Source organism: Myxocyprinus asiaticus, chromosome 2, assembly GCF_019703515.2.
Source record: "Myxocyprinus asiaticus isolate MX2 ecotype Aquarium Trade chromosome 2, UBuf_Myxa_2, whole genome shotgun sequence".
Taxonomy (NCBI): Eukaryota; Metazoa; Chordata; class Actinopteri; order Cypriniformes; family Catostomidae; genus Myxocyprinus; species Myxocyprinus asiaticus.
This window is the reverse complement of record NC_059345.1, coordinates 6,366,644-6,382,069: the sequence shown is the minus strand read 5'-3', so window position 1 is coordinate 6,382,069 and position 15,426 is coordinate 6,366,644. Positions and strand designations below refer to the sequence as shown.

At 37.3% G+C, this 15,426-nt stretch overlaps 1 pseudogene; it reads right to left on the bottom strand.

The window, feature by feature from the left end:
• Positions 1-1,787: 1,787 nt before the first annotated feature.
• On the bottom strand, positions 1,788-10,746 carry LOC127412946 (dihydroorotate dehydrogenase (quinone), mitochondrial-like; annotated as a pseudogene).
• Between the last annotated feature and the right edge of the window lie 4,680 nt (positions 10,747-15,426).

Here is a 15,426-nt window from a genome sequence, read left to right as displayed (position 1 = left end):
CTGTTACTAAAATCAGCACTCCTTGTTGCATTATATGCCAGTGGTTTGAGTCCCAAAATGGGGGGGGGGGGGGTGAATATTTTTTTCTGTTCAAAAGTTGGAGTGCCTGTAACTCCAAAAGTATTAAATATACCTTAATGGGGACCTGGGTAGCTCAGCGAGTATTGACGCTGACTACCACCCCTTGAGTCGCAAGTTCAAATCCAGGGTGTGCTGAGTGACTCCAGCCAGGTCTCCCAAGCAACCAAATTGGCCCGGTTGCTAGGGAGGGTAGAGTCACATGGGGTAACCTCCTCATGGTCATGATTAGGGGTTCTCGCTCTCAATGGGGCGTGTGGAAAGTTGTGTGTGGATCGCGGAGAGTAGCATGAGACATGCTGTGAGTCTCCACGGTGGTTAAATAATGGTTCTCACCATTTTCACTGGTCGAAAACTAAATGTGGTACACATGGTAAGAAGCTAGTTTTTCTTGTCCTATAAAACAAAGGTTTGAAGTACAAATATTGTTGAAACATGTACCTTTGTTTATTCACATAAAAACGAAAAATAATCTCAATTTATGAGAGTCTAAAAATACACTATTCTTAAGAGTAAGCAACACAGTAGTTTTTGGGTTTCAGAAATTAACATCTGCAAAGCTCTGGAATGCATAATTAGGGGACCAAACACCAAAAGATGCTGTAATCCTGCTGTATTTGTTCTGATTTTCTTTAGCTTTTTCTGCCCTAAAAGCAACTGGATGTCAGAAACCGTAAATCGTAGAGATCCCAAACTTGACAGGATGGTCAAGTTTCCAAATTTCCCAGTAATCTCTTTTGAAATCCAAAGTGTATCTTAAGTCAAGTCTTTAAAGCTGTGGTGGTGTGGACAATGCAGTTAGAATCTGGCTTGCACCATTAAGCTCATTTCCATTACCGCAACCACATTCCCTCTTTGTAATCTCTTGTTAAAATTTCTGAAATGGACATATTTATAATAAGAATAACAACAAAAGAAACCGAAAACACAATATTCTTCACAAATACATTTTAATGCAAAAGGTGGAATTCTCTTGTATTAACAGCATTGTATCACAGAGAAATTGAGTGAGCTTGTACCATGGGTAAAAAACAAGTCTTGTCATCTCAAGAATGAGATATAAACAAAGCATGAGCCTCCACATAATTTGGACATCATCAGGCACTTCAGGAATTCAGTTCATTTAAATGCATGATCAGAATGATTTCTATCACCTACATTTAACTTACAGTATATACAAATCTTAATGTACAAAAGTATTAAAAGTCATATATTCCTTGACATCCAAGAGATAAAATAACATGTATTTGTGGAAGTCTTTTAACATGACCAGGAATTCATTTTTCACACCAACAAGGCATGCCACCATAACATGCCTAAAATTGAATACGTTTTCATATGAGTGGTTCCCATATTGTAAACGAATGTACGTTGCTATGATTTTAAGACACGTCATACTTTACATGCATCACATTTGGAGAGGGGGGCTTCTTTTACTTTCTTGGGTCTGTGGTTGAGCGATGTTCACAGTGGCCCGATGATCAGCACCTACTGCCTCTGCTACACATGTAAAACTTTGTGCCCTACAAAAAAACAGAAAACATTTGCTTGATAGTTCAAGCAATGGTTCAAACTCATAACTTACTCTCCCCTCATGTTGTTTCAAACCTGTATGATGACAGAATTTGTATTCTTTGCATAAAATATACCTTTAAATATAATTATGAGTAATAAAATCTGAAATAAAAAAGAAATGGTGATGTAGTGTGTTAAAATATGCCTACATATATGACTACAGGTGGTTCCTAGTATATTAGAGCCGTGTAGAACTGAGCTAGAGAAGCCCTTGCATGGATCTTATCTAGAGCGTCCGCTGGCCACTCCACCGACTCCAACGATGGGTACTTTACCTACACACAAAGACACAAATAATAGCACAAATATAACAATTTATTTCCATATTAACCACATTCATTTGACAAATGTACAAAAATCGCCATTAAATATTTAGGGAGCCCCTAACATAGCCCTTTGCTTAACCTTAACCTTTTTGGAGTTGGCGCAACCCCCTTTTGGAGTAACCCTGCCCTTTTTTGGGGTAGAGTTTTTAAAATCAAATTTAAGACTTTTTAAGACCTTTTTCAAAGACCTGAACAAATAACATTAATACCGTATCCCCATACCAAAACAAACCAACACAATCTCAAAATAAATCATGTATCACAGACTCTTACTTAAACAGCCATTGCTTATCAGTAAAACAGGGTAGGCTACATGCAAGTTTAAAATACTCAAGACATGTTTTCCACATATACAGTCTATCACATTAAAATTGGTTTACGTACCATTACATAAATAGATACAAATTAGAGGTTGACTGATTGGATTTTGCTGATTCGATAATGTGTTGAAAGAAAGCCAGTTAGTCTGCCAATAGTTTTTTTAAAATTGGTAGCCTATATTAAATGTTCTTTGTCTTTCCTTCCTGTGATGAGGCGGGCCAGACAGAGACTACAAGGGGGGCGGAGGAATACATCTTGGACTCTTATTTTGAAATGTTTGCACTTCACTGCTTCCAACTGCTCATTCAAACAAATAAGAAATATAAAATGTGCACTCCTACAGTAATCTACAACATGTTACAATATAAACAATTAAAACTAAACATTGTCATATTTCATCAACACTACATCATCATCATCAATAGCTGATCTTTAGTGATAGTTTGTCATAAATTTCCGATATGGCTTAATGATTGTGAACTGCTCGCAAAAGGTGAAAACACTCGCAAGCCCCCGCGTGCTTGGAAAACATACAACAGTGCCATGTTTTCGCTCTGAAGGACACAGCGCATGCGTTTATTTAATTAAATCATATTCTTTTGAAGTTTGATAATCACATTAGGTCATATCACTATTCCTGTCTTTCCACCCCCAAATTTAAGACCTCTTTATACAAAAATTAAGACTTTTGTTGTATCATTTAAAATATTTAAGAATTTTTATGACCTTAAATTTTGGTAAACTGAATTTAAGTCATTTTAAGACTTTTTAAGGATCCGCGGGAACCCTGTTACTACTTGATAATTTTTACTAAACAGCCATTGTAGCCAAGTAGATTCATAATGTTTAACCCTTAAGGCCCGGGTACACTTCATTTTTCCCCGTTCCGGATCGGCTCCCACCTGGCCGACCGTGTTGCCTTTCTGAGTATACTTTTCTGACTGCGAACACATAGGAACAGGTTCGACGCATGCGCGATACAACTGCTTTGTGACAATTGTTTAGTACAGTCAATGGCCAGCGCCTGCGCAGATAGCCGAGAGCCACGTGCATGAGTCAAGAAAATCTAGGTGGCGCGTCACACATACTGTGCGCAGAGCGATCCGCAACGCGGACACCTGCAGTATACGGGTGCTTTCACACTAGCACTTTTGGTTCGCACCTGGAGTCGAATGACATCAAAGTTTGGTTTGTTTGGATAATGTGAACGTTGTTTTCCAAACTAGTGTGCGCTTGGAAAGGTAGTCTGGGGTACGGTTCATGTGAACTCTGGTACGGTTCGCTGCTGATATGAACACAATAGTACCAAATCGCAGAAGTGAACCGCCGATCGCAATTATTATTTGTGTCAAAATACACCACCTTCAGAGAGCAGCTCACATTCATCAAATCTCTTGCAATGCAGACAAATCCCTCACATTCAATGCATCTGCGGGAGACAAACACAAGTGTTGTTCTGTGCATGGCAATTTTCATGGTAAATCCAAAGAGACAAACTTCAATACTTCACTTAACACAGTGAGGTCTTCTCGAGTTGTTACCTATATACAGTAGTGTAGTGTAAACATTGAATCAACCAATAATTTTTTTTTTTTTTTGTGGCAAACAGCTGCCGCTTGTACTCACGTTGATGACGTAATCAGACCGCGGTTCGGACCCAAAAATTATGATGTGAACAGAGACCAGCGGAGGCAGGGGGAGGTGGGAGGAAACGAACTCGGGTTCGGTCCAAGCAATCGAACCAAGTGTGAAAGCACCCTACTTTGGCCTTCAAACGCATAACTCGTGTCTTTAGTGACCTCGGATCTCATTCCAGCCAAATATTGCAAAAAATATGTTTTTTATAATTGTTTAAGTACCAAAAGTGTATAGGGTCATTAAAAACATGAGATACTGTATGTAATAGTGTCGCTTTTGTATTCTTCCATAATCATATTTTTGATTATTTCATATATATATATATATAAGTTTACAATCACAATTATTTATTTCGTCATTACAAGACAAATGAGTACTATATTCATACAAATGGCTACTATATTATTATTATATTTTCAAACATGTAATATGCCATCCAAGGACTTCCTTGAACACTTTATGAGTGATGAATTGGTTGTTATATTGCTGAATCTGTGTTTTGAACCTATTCACTGAAATGGACAGTCCAAAACAACTGGAGCACAGAATTTAATTGGAGTAAATGATTAAAATATCTAGTCTTAACTCTGTCTTACTTGGGTTTTGCAAAATAAAGAGGGGGAGCAAAACTATCCCTGCGATATTCAAAAGGCTGATATAAAATTATAGTAATCAAACCATTGTAATTATATTGTAAATATTCTATATACTGCCCAAGCCTACAAACACAAATCAGACTTAATGAGAAAAGTAACCCTTCAGTTAATGTTTCGAATGTTTAATGCAAGACCTAATTAAAAAAGGCATGTTATTCACAAATTGAACACAAGGAAGAACAATAAGTATATTTATATAACAATCCATTGCAATAAACAGCAATAACTATCCCTGTAATATTCACAATTCTGCTTAATTATATATTGGAATCAATGTGAATGTAATGTAAATATTCTATACTGCCAAGCCACTACACACATAAATTAGACATGTAATATAAAATCAAAGCTTTGACCTTTCAGTGTTTAATGGTACCTTGGGTCAAGGTGTACATCTCCCGCACTGTCAATGGACATCTGTTTGAGAGACTGACCTGTGAGTCCTCCTTTCTCTTATTTTTAGGGTCTTTTAAAGTCTTTGGTCTGTCAGCAGTGGTGTTGGAAACCATTAAACCATCAACACCAAGCTGAAATAAAAGACAAAGGGAAACAGGAACTTCCTGTAATTATTTAACTGTGAATTATATGTAAGACAGTTGACCTTCATGATGACCTCAGCAATGTCTTGTTCGTCCTGTGTTGAGAGTCTGGGGCAATTTTCACCAACACTGGTGGCCGATTGTCATTCTGCAGAGAAACTCGCGCTTTAAGCGCCTAAATATCCAAAAACATATGCAAACTATCATTATAAAACAGATAGTTCCGAATCTAAATTCTGATTGGAGAAGCCACGTTCAAAGGAGTGTGATCGCGTATTCTATATTAATGAGTCAAGTTGCTACATTGGAAATTCTATTGGAACCTTCCACAATTCTACTCACTTCGAAGTGCCCTGTGAAGGCATAATTATGCCATTTGAAACAAGGCTGATAGTGTCACATGCAGACATTCGGCACAAGCGCTATAAACTATCTTGCCCAGCAGGTGGCGCAGTTTTTCTGAGCGGGCCGAGTGTCTGCACACCCTCCACATAATCTTCTTCCAAATCTGTAGAAAGCTTTTTCTCTCAGAGGTTGATGCTGAGGGGTTTACCTGTTGAGAGTAAACGCAAATGCTTTTTAAAGGAAACGTTCACCCAAAAAAATGAAAATTCTGTCCTCATTTACTCACCCTCATGATGTTCCAAACCCATTTGACTTTTTTGGAGTTAGGCAGAATGATAGCCTCAGTCACCATTCACTTTCATTGTATGGAAAAAAGATGCAATGAAATTGAAAGAGGCTAACATTCTGCCTAACATTATTTTTGTGTTCCACAGAAGAAAGTCACACAGATGAGGATGAGTAAATGATGACAACATTTTTATTTTGGGGGGAACCATCCCTTTAAGATCTGTCATTGCCAGTAATCCAGTTTACATTGGCTGCACTTCGAAAAGGTCAGTCAAAGTTGAAAATAAAAGTAATCCATACGACTCCAGTGACTGAATCCGTGTCTTCAGAAGCGATATAATAGGTGTGGGTGAGACACAGATAAATATTTAAGTCCACATGGGCAGAGAGTAGAAAAAAAAAGGGATGCATAAAGGAAAATAATAAATAAATCATATTTGCACAACAGCCCAATAGGTGGCGTTAAGCATGAAGAATGCGAAACACCAAAAAAAAAAAAAAAAAAAAAGCAAAAGAAAAGAAGACCTATCGTGAACGCGCATATGAGGGCTTGTGAAAGTGGAGATTTATAGTAAAAAAGGACTTAGATATTGATCTGTTTCTCACTCACACATATCATATCACTTCTGAAGACATGGATTTAACCACTGGAGTCGTATGGATTACTTTTATGCTGCTTTTATGTGCTTTTGGACCTTCAAAGTTCTGGCCACCATTCACTTGCATTGTATGGACCTACAGAGCTGAGATATTCTTCTAAAAATTTTCGTTTGTGTTCAGTAGACGAAAGAAAGTCAAACACATCTGGAATGGCGTGAGGGTAAGTATATGGTGAGAGCATTTTAATTTTTAGGTGAACTATCCCTTTAAGAAAGGAACTAAAAGTTTCATAAAAGTGTGTCATATCCCAAGTCTTCTGTAGGCATACAATAGGTTTTATTGAGAAACAACCTGAAATCTAAGTAGTAAATTGTGACAGAATTTTGATTTCTGGGCGAACTACTCCTTTAAGGCCACTCTGGCACTTGGTACACAAAAAGTACCATGGTAATCATGTTTTTCAGACACCACCATGATGGTAATACCATGTTATTCTTTGAAGTATCTTTGAGTACCTTGTTTATGAATATGAATAATCCTATAGAACAATGTTACGCAACAAAGTACCATGATATTACCATATAGCACTATCACTGTTCCATGTTACCACAACAGTACTTTTTGAAAGGGCAAAAATATCAAAATATCAGGTAAACTTTTGTTAACATAGTAATACCTTACAAAGATTAAAAAACATATATATATATTTACATTTTCTGAAGAAAACTTGAGTGGTATTTTGCCTTGATGCAAGGGTGTTCTGGGTGGTTGCTTACTGGCCCACCCCAAAGACTATATGATATTCTGGTCTCTAGATATGGCTTACAGAGTTTTGTTCAAATCCCTAACCATCTTTGGTGTATCTAATGTAGCAACTGAGGAATTGAAAATTAAATGAAACCCAAAACCGAATGATGATTGAAATGAGAGAATTCCATGACAGTCCTTCAGGCTGTATATACTGTACACAAAGAAGTATTTTCAGGGCACGAAAGAGAATGTCCAGATTTGTCATTCAAAACTTGTAACATGGACAAACACCACTCATTTACTCCATCTGGGTGGACGCCACCCTTTTTTGAATGTCTGTAAAGAACCTGGAAAGACATTAATATTAAATACATTTGTGTTTTTTACCTTTAACATCAGCAAGTTCAGAGACATTCATTTTGATGTTCACTTTAAAACAGAAAACCTGCTGTTTTCAGAAATCTCGATTACACTGAGCATATTCAGGAGCAAACTATACACTTATTCAAATAGCTTTCATTAGTTTCATTTGCAATAAATTTTACTCTCCTTGCGTATGAACAAAATAGCACATTTAAAATATGTATTCTAGCCAGCGTGCATGAATGTAACATAACAGAAGTTTAAAAAAACAAACGTTGACATTGATTGGACAAATAACTGCTGCTCTGAAGCGATATTGAAACTAAGTGCATCAATAATGAGTGAATGTTACACTGTAAGCTTCCTTTAAGAGGGCGGGGCTCTCCTGCTCATTTGCATACATTCCATGGTCAAAATAAACACAGGTTGTGTGACTGAGAGATGCTTATCTAATTCAAAGTTATGCGTGCAGTCTTTCCGCAGCTAGTTTGTACAACTTGCCTTACAGGGACAACTTGAGTTGGAGAGGTAGATGTCTAAAGAAATAATACAGATCTAATGGGATTCTTTGGCCATTTTATCTTCCGCTAGGTCAAAATCATAATTCTGATCACTTAGAATAGTAATAGCACACCTTTGAAACATGCCACGGATGGTTTTTCTCTGTAGCGAAAACATTACTATGTCATTCCTGTTAGCTCAACACTCAACACACAACCTGGAGCTGAACACGCTCAAAATGGTGGAGATGATTGTGGAATTTAGGAGGAACACCCCCAACACTGACCCCCCCTCACCATTCTAAACAGTACTGTGGCAACAGTGGAGTCATTCAGGTTCCTGGGCACTACCATCTCACAGGACCTGAAGTGGGAGACCCACTTTGACTCCATTGTGAAAAAGGCCCCGCAGAGGTTATACTTCCTTCACCAGTTGAGGAATGTTCAACCTGCCACAGGCGCTGCTGATACAGTTCTACTCAGCAGTCATTGAGTCTGTCCTCTAGACTTCAATAACTGTCTGGTTTCGTTCAGCTACGAAATCAGACATCAGAAGACTACAAAGGACAGTCTGGACTGCTGAGAGGATTATTGGTTGCCCCCTACCCCTCCTTCAAGAACTATACACTTCCAGAGTGAGGAAAAGGGCTGGAAAAATCACTCTGGACCCCACTCACCCAGCCCACTACCTTTTTGAACTGTTGCCTTCTGGACGACGCTACAGAGCTCTGAGCACCAGAACCGTCAAGCACAAGAACAGTTTTTTCCCTCAAGCTATCCATCTCATGAACAGTTAAAACTATACTATAATTACGTGCAATACACAGCCTAGTCAATTATATTATTTAACATTTCCTACCTCTTCTGCATTACACTTCCTTGCAGTGTTTATAACAGATTTGTATTTGTACATACTATATGTATATTTTTGTCTTATTGTGTATTTCTGTATATACTTATATTTCTATTCGCTTTTTATTATTTTATTCTATAGTCTTGTTGTTGTGCACTGGAAGCTTCTGTCACCAAGAAAAATTCCTTGTATGTGGAAGCATACTTGGCAATAAAGCTCATTCTGATTCTGACTGCTTGGTCGGCCTTTAGTCGGAAGACACGTGGCTTTGCTTCCTGTGCCTTTGGGGAAGGAGGGTCAAGAGTTTGGTATCATTTTAAAGAAAACTTTTCACATTTTTTAATGATATAGAGTATGAAAAATTCAGAGACTGTCAGCCTATGAAACTGCTGAAAAAAAAAAAAAAAAAAACGAGCCACAAATTAACTTTTTTTTTTTTTTTTCATATTTTTCTGATTTGACATATATCTCAGGGTGTAAATAAGGTAGCTCTTAAATTTTGTTTTGTTCCCAATCATGTCACCTGTAACTGAGTCAAATTTTGTGTTGATGCAACAGAGCAATCAAAAGTTATAGCATTACAAAGATAATTTATTTTAGTGTACAAAAACTTCTCCAAACAAATAAAACATAATAATTGTACATAAGAACTACTTACACATGCAAATACAACATAGCATACGGACTTGATTATAGTAATGATATTTCACAGAATGAGTTTCATTATGTGCCATTTGAGTCATCGTTGAGTTCTGTGTCATGTACTTGGTGCCATCTCCTGGTGGCCATATGTAATTCAAGTAATTGATCACATAACTCTCTTCCCAAATATGGCGGACTATCACCACTGGTTGGACCAATCTGAACCAAATCCAACTGGTTTAGCGTTCCATGATGCTACAGCACTTTTGATGATGCCATCAGATTCAGGAAAGCTAACATGTTTGTAGCCAGATAGCAAGGTGCCAGATAGCGAGATGCTGTGTGCACATTGTGCTTCACGTGGGTTATAATGATCTAAGCATCCGATTACTTTGTGTGTGGGCTCGTTTTAAAGATAATCACCTCCTCTAATGGTTTATGATATTTTATGTTCTGTTTATTTTTCATGAAGCTATAAGCGAAAATGCGGCATATGAGCAACACCTGTTTACATGTAACTTGTATGTCAAAGACATGTACTTAGCTATACTCGCTACATTTTTATCTCTGAGTAAATCAAATAGGCTGGTATTATTCTACTCTTTGAGAGCTTCCCAACAACATATGACACATGGCTATTTGATCAGGTTGATGTTTTTACAGATTACATTAATATGAACAGTGCAAAAATTGTAATAAATTATCAAAACCTATCACTTCTGATTTGTCTGAAAATTTCAAAGCACTTGTTCAGTTTTGGTCATAATGCCTACATGCATTGGAAAGTACAGCTTCTAAGCTTTAAAACGATTTATTTTTATTTTGTGTTGGTCAAGACTGTATTTATTAACATTTTGATAAAATAAGAAAAAATCTTGCGGGCCCTAAAGGGTTAAACAGTCAAATGTGTTCAGTGGAGCTGAGAGTTCTACACTCTATTTGATAGCTGAAAGCTTCATGAAATTAGCCAAAATATTTAATAAACATATTTAATAAATGCGAGGGTTGGGAAATGTTTAGAACATATATGAATAACATGTCGCAATTCTCCTGAATTTTCTGCAGAGCAGTTTCCATCTGGTCCTGCTGATTAGGTCTATTACTAGTATTTAACACCCTGACTAGTGAGGCTGGGTCCTTGTAGTTGTCGCAAGGCACAAGTCCAAGACTAATCAGTCATACAGCCATGACATGAGCTGTCTCTGCTCCCACAAACCTCTGCAGCACTGGCATCAGAGCACTGGCATAGAAGAGTTCATCTCCAGAGGCCATTAGCTACACCAGGAACAGAGCACTGCCACATCCGATGATCTTTACCGCATCCTTCACTTGTTTCTACAAAGATCACGAGAGCAGACTTGAATAACATGAAAATAATGATTATTATTCCATCTTACCAATGAACTCACAATATGACACAATTTCACAATTTTAAATGAAAGAATTCCATGAACATATTATAAAATGTGCACTAAGGGACAAAACTAGCAGTCAACCATTATGGGTTTATCAATGATCAATGCCAATATCTCGGGATCAAGCCAATATAGTGACAAAATATGGTATAAACCTGGAATTACTCAAATTAGACAGAAATGAAATTACAGAAATATACTGTGCATAAACGATTTTCGAAACACTTATTTTGTATTACTTAATCAAATTATTTATCCAAGATTCACCAAACAAATGTAATCAAAATAGTATAAAAAAAAAAAATGATCAATCAATTGTTGATGTATTTTGGCTGAGTGGTTAAGGCTCTGGGTTACTGACCAGAAGGTCATGGGTTCAAGCCCCAGTACCACCAAGCTGCCACTGTTGGGCCCTTGAGCAAGGCCCTTGACCCTACCTGCTCTAGGGGTGCTGTATCATGGCTGACCCTGCACTCTGACCCCAGCTTAGCTGGGATATGTAAAAAAAAAAAGAAATTTCACTGTATACAGGTGCATCTCAATAAATTAGAATGTCGTGGAAAAGTTCATTTATTTCAGTAATTCAACTCAAATTGTGAAACTCGTGTATTAAATAAATTCAGTGCACACAGACTGAAGTAGTTTAAGTCTTTGGTTCTTTTAATTGTGATGATTTTGGCTCACATTTAACAAAAACCCACCAATTCACTATCTCAAAAAATTAGAATATGGTGACATGCCAATCAGCTAATCAGCTCAAAACACCTGCAAAGGTTTCCTGAGCCTTCAAAATGGTCTCTCAGTTTGGTTCACTAGGCTACACAATCATGGGGAAGACTGCTGATCTGACAGTTGTCCAGAAGACAATCATTGACACCCTTCACAAGGAGGGTAAGCCACAAACATTCATTGCCAAAGAAGCTGGCTGTTCACAGTGTGCTGTATCCAAGCATATTAACAGAAAGTTGAGTGGAAGGAAAAACTGTGGAAGAAAAAGATGCACAACCAACCAAGAGAACCGCAGCCTTATGATTGTCAAGCAAAATCGATTCAAGAATTTGGGTGAACTTCACAAGGAATGGACTGAGGCTGGGGTCAAGGCATCAAGAGCCACCACACACAGACGTGTCAAGGAATTTGGCTACAGTTGTCGTATTCCTCTTGTTAAGCCACTCCTGATCCACAGACAACGTCAGAGGCGTCTTACCTGGGCTAAGGAGAAGAAGAACTGGACTGTTGCCCAGTGTTCCAAAGTCCTCTTTTCAGATGAGAGCAAGTTTTGTATTTCATTTGGAAACTAAGGTCCTAGAGTCTGGAGGAAGGGTGGAGAAGCTCATAGCCCAAGTTGCTTGAAGTCCAGTGTTAAGTTTCCACAGTCTGTGATGATTTGGGGTGCAATGTCATCTGCTGGTGTTGGTCCATGAAAACCAAAGTCACTGCACCCATTTACCAAGAAATTTTGGAGCACTTCATGCTTCCTTCTGCTGACCAGCTTTTAAAGATGCTGATTTCATTTTCCAGCAGGATTTGGCACCTGCCCACACTGCCAAAAGCACCAAAAGTTGGTTAAATGACCATGGTGTTGGTGTGCTTGACTGGCCAGCAAACTCACCAGACCTGAACCCCATAGAGAATCTATGGGGTATTGTCAAGAGGAAAATGAGAAACAAGAGACCAAAAAATGCAGATGAGCTGAAGGCCACTGTCAAAGAAACCTGGGCTTCCATACCACCTCAGCAGTGCCACAAACTGATCACCTCCATGCCACGCCGAATTGAGGCAGTAATTAAAGCAAAAGGAGAGACTACCAAGTATTGAGTACATATACAGTAAATGAACATACTTTCCAGAAGGCCAACAATTCACTAAAAATGTTTTTTTTTATTGGTCTTATGATGTATTCTAATTTTTTGAGATAGTGAATTGGTGGGTTTTTGTTAAATGTGAGCCAAAATCATCACAATTAAAAGAACCAAAGACTTAAACTACTTCAGTCTGTGTGCACTGAATTTATTTAATAAACGAGTTTCACAATTTGAGTTGAATTACTGAAATAAATGAACTTTTCCACGACATTCTAATTTATTGAGATGCACCTGTATATATGCAAAAAAATATATGTATAATGTGTGACAAAAATAAAGGCTTCTTCTTCATTATTGGCCAATAATCTCAATATGGCCCATTAGGCTCATGAACCTTTTTGCTACAAGTATTTAAATTTAAAATAACTCCTATATTCTTATACCACCATAAAGTCTATCTTTACAGAAAGAATTACTGTGGTGGAACCATGGTACGTACAAATTAATGATAACTATATCTTGGTATTTACATGGCCCTCCAACATACATTAAAGTATACCATAGTACATGTCCAAAAATAATGGTAGTGTTTTTTTTGTTTTTTTTTTAGTTAAAGGCATAATTTACCTAAAAATGAAATTTCTCTCATCATTTATAGTAATAATGGACCTAAAAATTGATCTATTTCTCACTCACACATATCATATCACTTCTGAAGACATGGATTAAACCACGGGAGTCTTATGGATTACCTTTATGCTGCCTTTGTTCTTTTTGGACCTTCAAAGATCTGGCCACCATTCACTTGCATTGTATAGACCTACAGAGCTGAGATATACTTCTAAAAATCTTCGTTCATGTTCAGCAGAAGAAAGAAAGCCATACACATCTGACATGAGGGCAAACTATCCCTTTAAGTCACAGTCAAACTGTTATTGATGTCAACCTTTGACACATGCCATAACTCAGTATTTCATGCATAAACAACCACAACAATCAAATGAACCCAGATGAAAGAATACCGTTTTTTAAGATTTCATAAACTGTTGAATATTGAAGTTATAGCGGGTTTTCTTGATATTTAATATTCACACAGGTAAATGAGAAGCTGATTAAATACACGTGAGATGTAAATCAATGACAGAAGTGCCAGTTATGATTGCAGTGAATGTATGAGGTGATAGTCCTTTTAAAACCACAAAACATAAACTTCTAAGCACAGCGATGCATTGACTATTCTCCTTCAGTCGTCCCGTCATCAGTGTTGCTTAGAAGCTTAGGAAAGACCCCGCAAGACACCAAAACACTGTGCTGTTGATGTATGGGGGAAGATGTCCTCCAAACTTACATTTTCCTCTTGATCATAGATGGCTCTAAATGTCACCTCAACACATTTGTTGAATGACCATACTGTACGCTCTTTTTCATCAAAAATACAATACAATAATGTAAATACATATCTCATGTACATATGTATATTCACATATTTAATTCAATAACTGTACATACCCCTACCTTGCACATACATTACCACTTGCACATGTACACCAGTGGAGTCTGTACGCACCGTGGATCAACTCAAAACAAGCGTGCACTGAGATGATTTAAGTGAAAAATATAATTTTATTATCAGACACATTCCTTGAACATGTTAGGCTGGCATTCCCCACTGAATTTTATCCTGACTTTTGAAATACATCTTAAGTTGACTCTGACATTGTCGATGGGCACAGCACGTGATGACATATATGATGCAGGATCAAGTGTTGGACTTTGTTGCTTTAGGTAAGAAAGTGGTTATTCTTCATTATTCATACTGGCTGCCATGTTGATGGAACAACAAATCATACATACTGTATTCATGTTATTGATTCTTTATTATAAATATGACGTGAAGAACTACTTTCTAAATATCTGTTTGTTTAATATGTTGTTTTGGCATGAGTGTTGTACAGTAGCTAGCATGACCTGTAATGTCTCTTGTATGCAATGTATGGCTATTTCCATAAAAATGTACTTTTTAATTACTTAAGTTACTTTTTTAAGGAGTAACGCAATATTCTAACGAGCTACTTTTAAAAGTAACGTTACCCAACACTGTTGGCCAGCATCATCCAGTCACTGCCAACCATGTTAAAATAGAATTATACATTATAAATTCTGAATCTATGTACTGATTACTATTGTCCCATGTCTGCCAAACATGCCAACTGGTCCAGACATCATCTGCAGCCTGAAACTGAACTTTTGACCAGATGTTAGGAGTGCATGCACTTGGCTGCATAGGAAAGCTATATATTTTAAATGCACATTATTTTCATCCTAACTCTGTATACAGCCTCTGAAAGCAACATTTTCCAGCTTTTGGATACATCCAATGATTCTGAATGTGATAATGCACATAATAATATAAGGCAAACAAGCCTATAGTCCACGTATGTGGTCACTGTGTTTAACAGCGTGCCATCTCTCGATAAATTATGACATTTTTTAAATGGCATATTGGATAAAACTAAAACTAAATAAAGATTCTACTCTTTTGAATCAAACAGGTTTTAATGTAAAAACTTTCTTACCAGATGTAGTTTTGTTGCCATTTCTACGAAAGGCAAATTCAGATGAGATTGGCACCATGTTGTTTTGTTACATGACTCAGAGCGTAGAAAGTTTAATCCTTTACTGACAGTCTGAGATTAGTCGGTTTAAATGAAATTAATTTATGCATAGCCTAA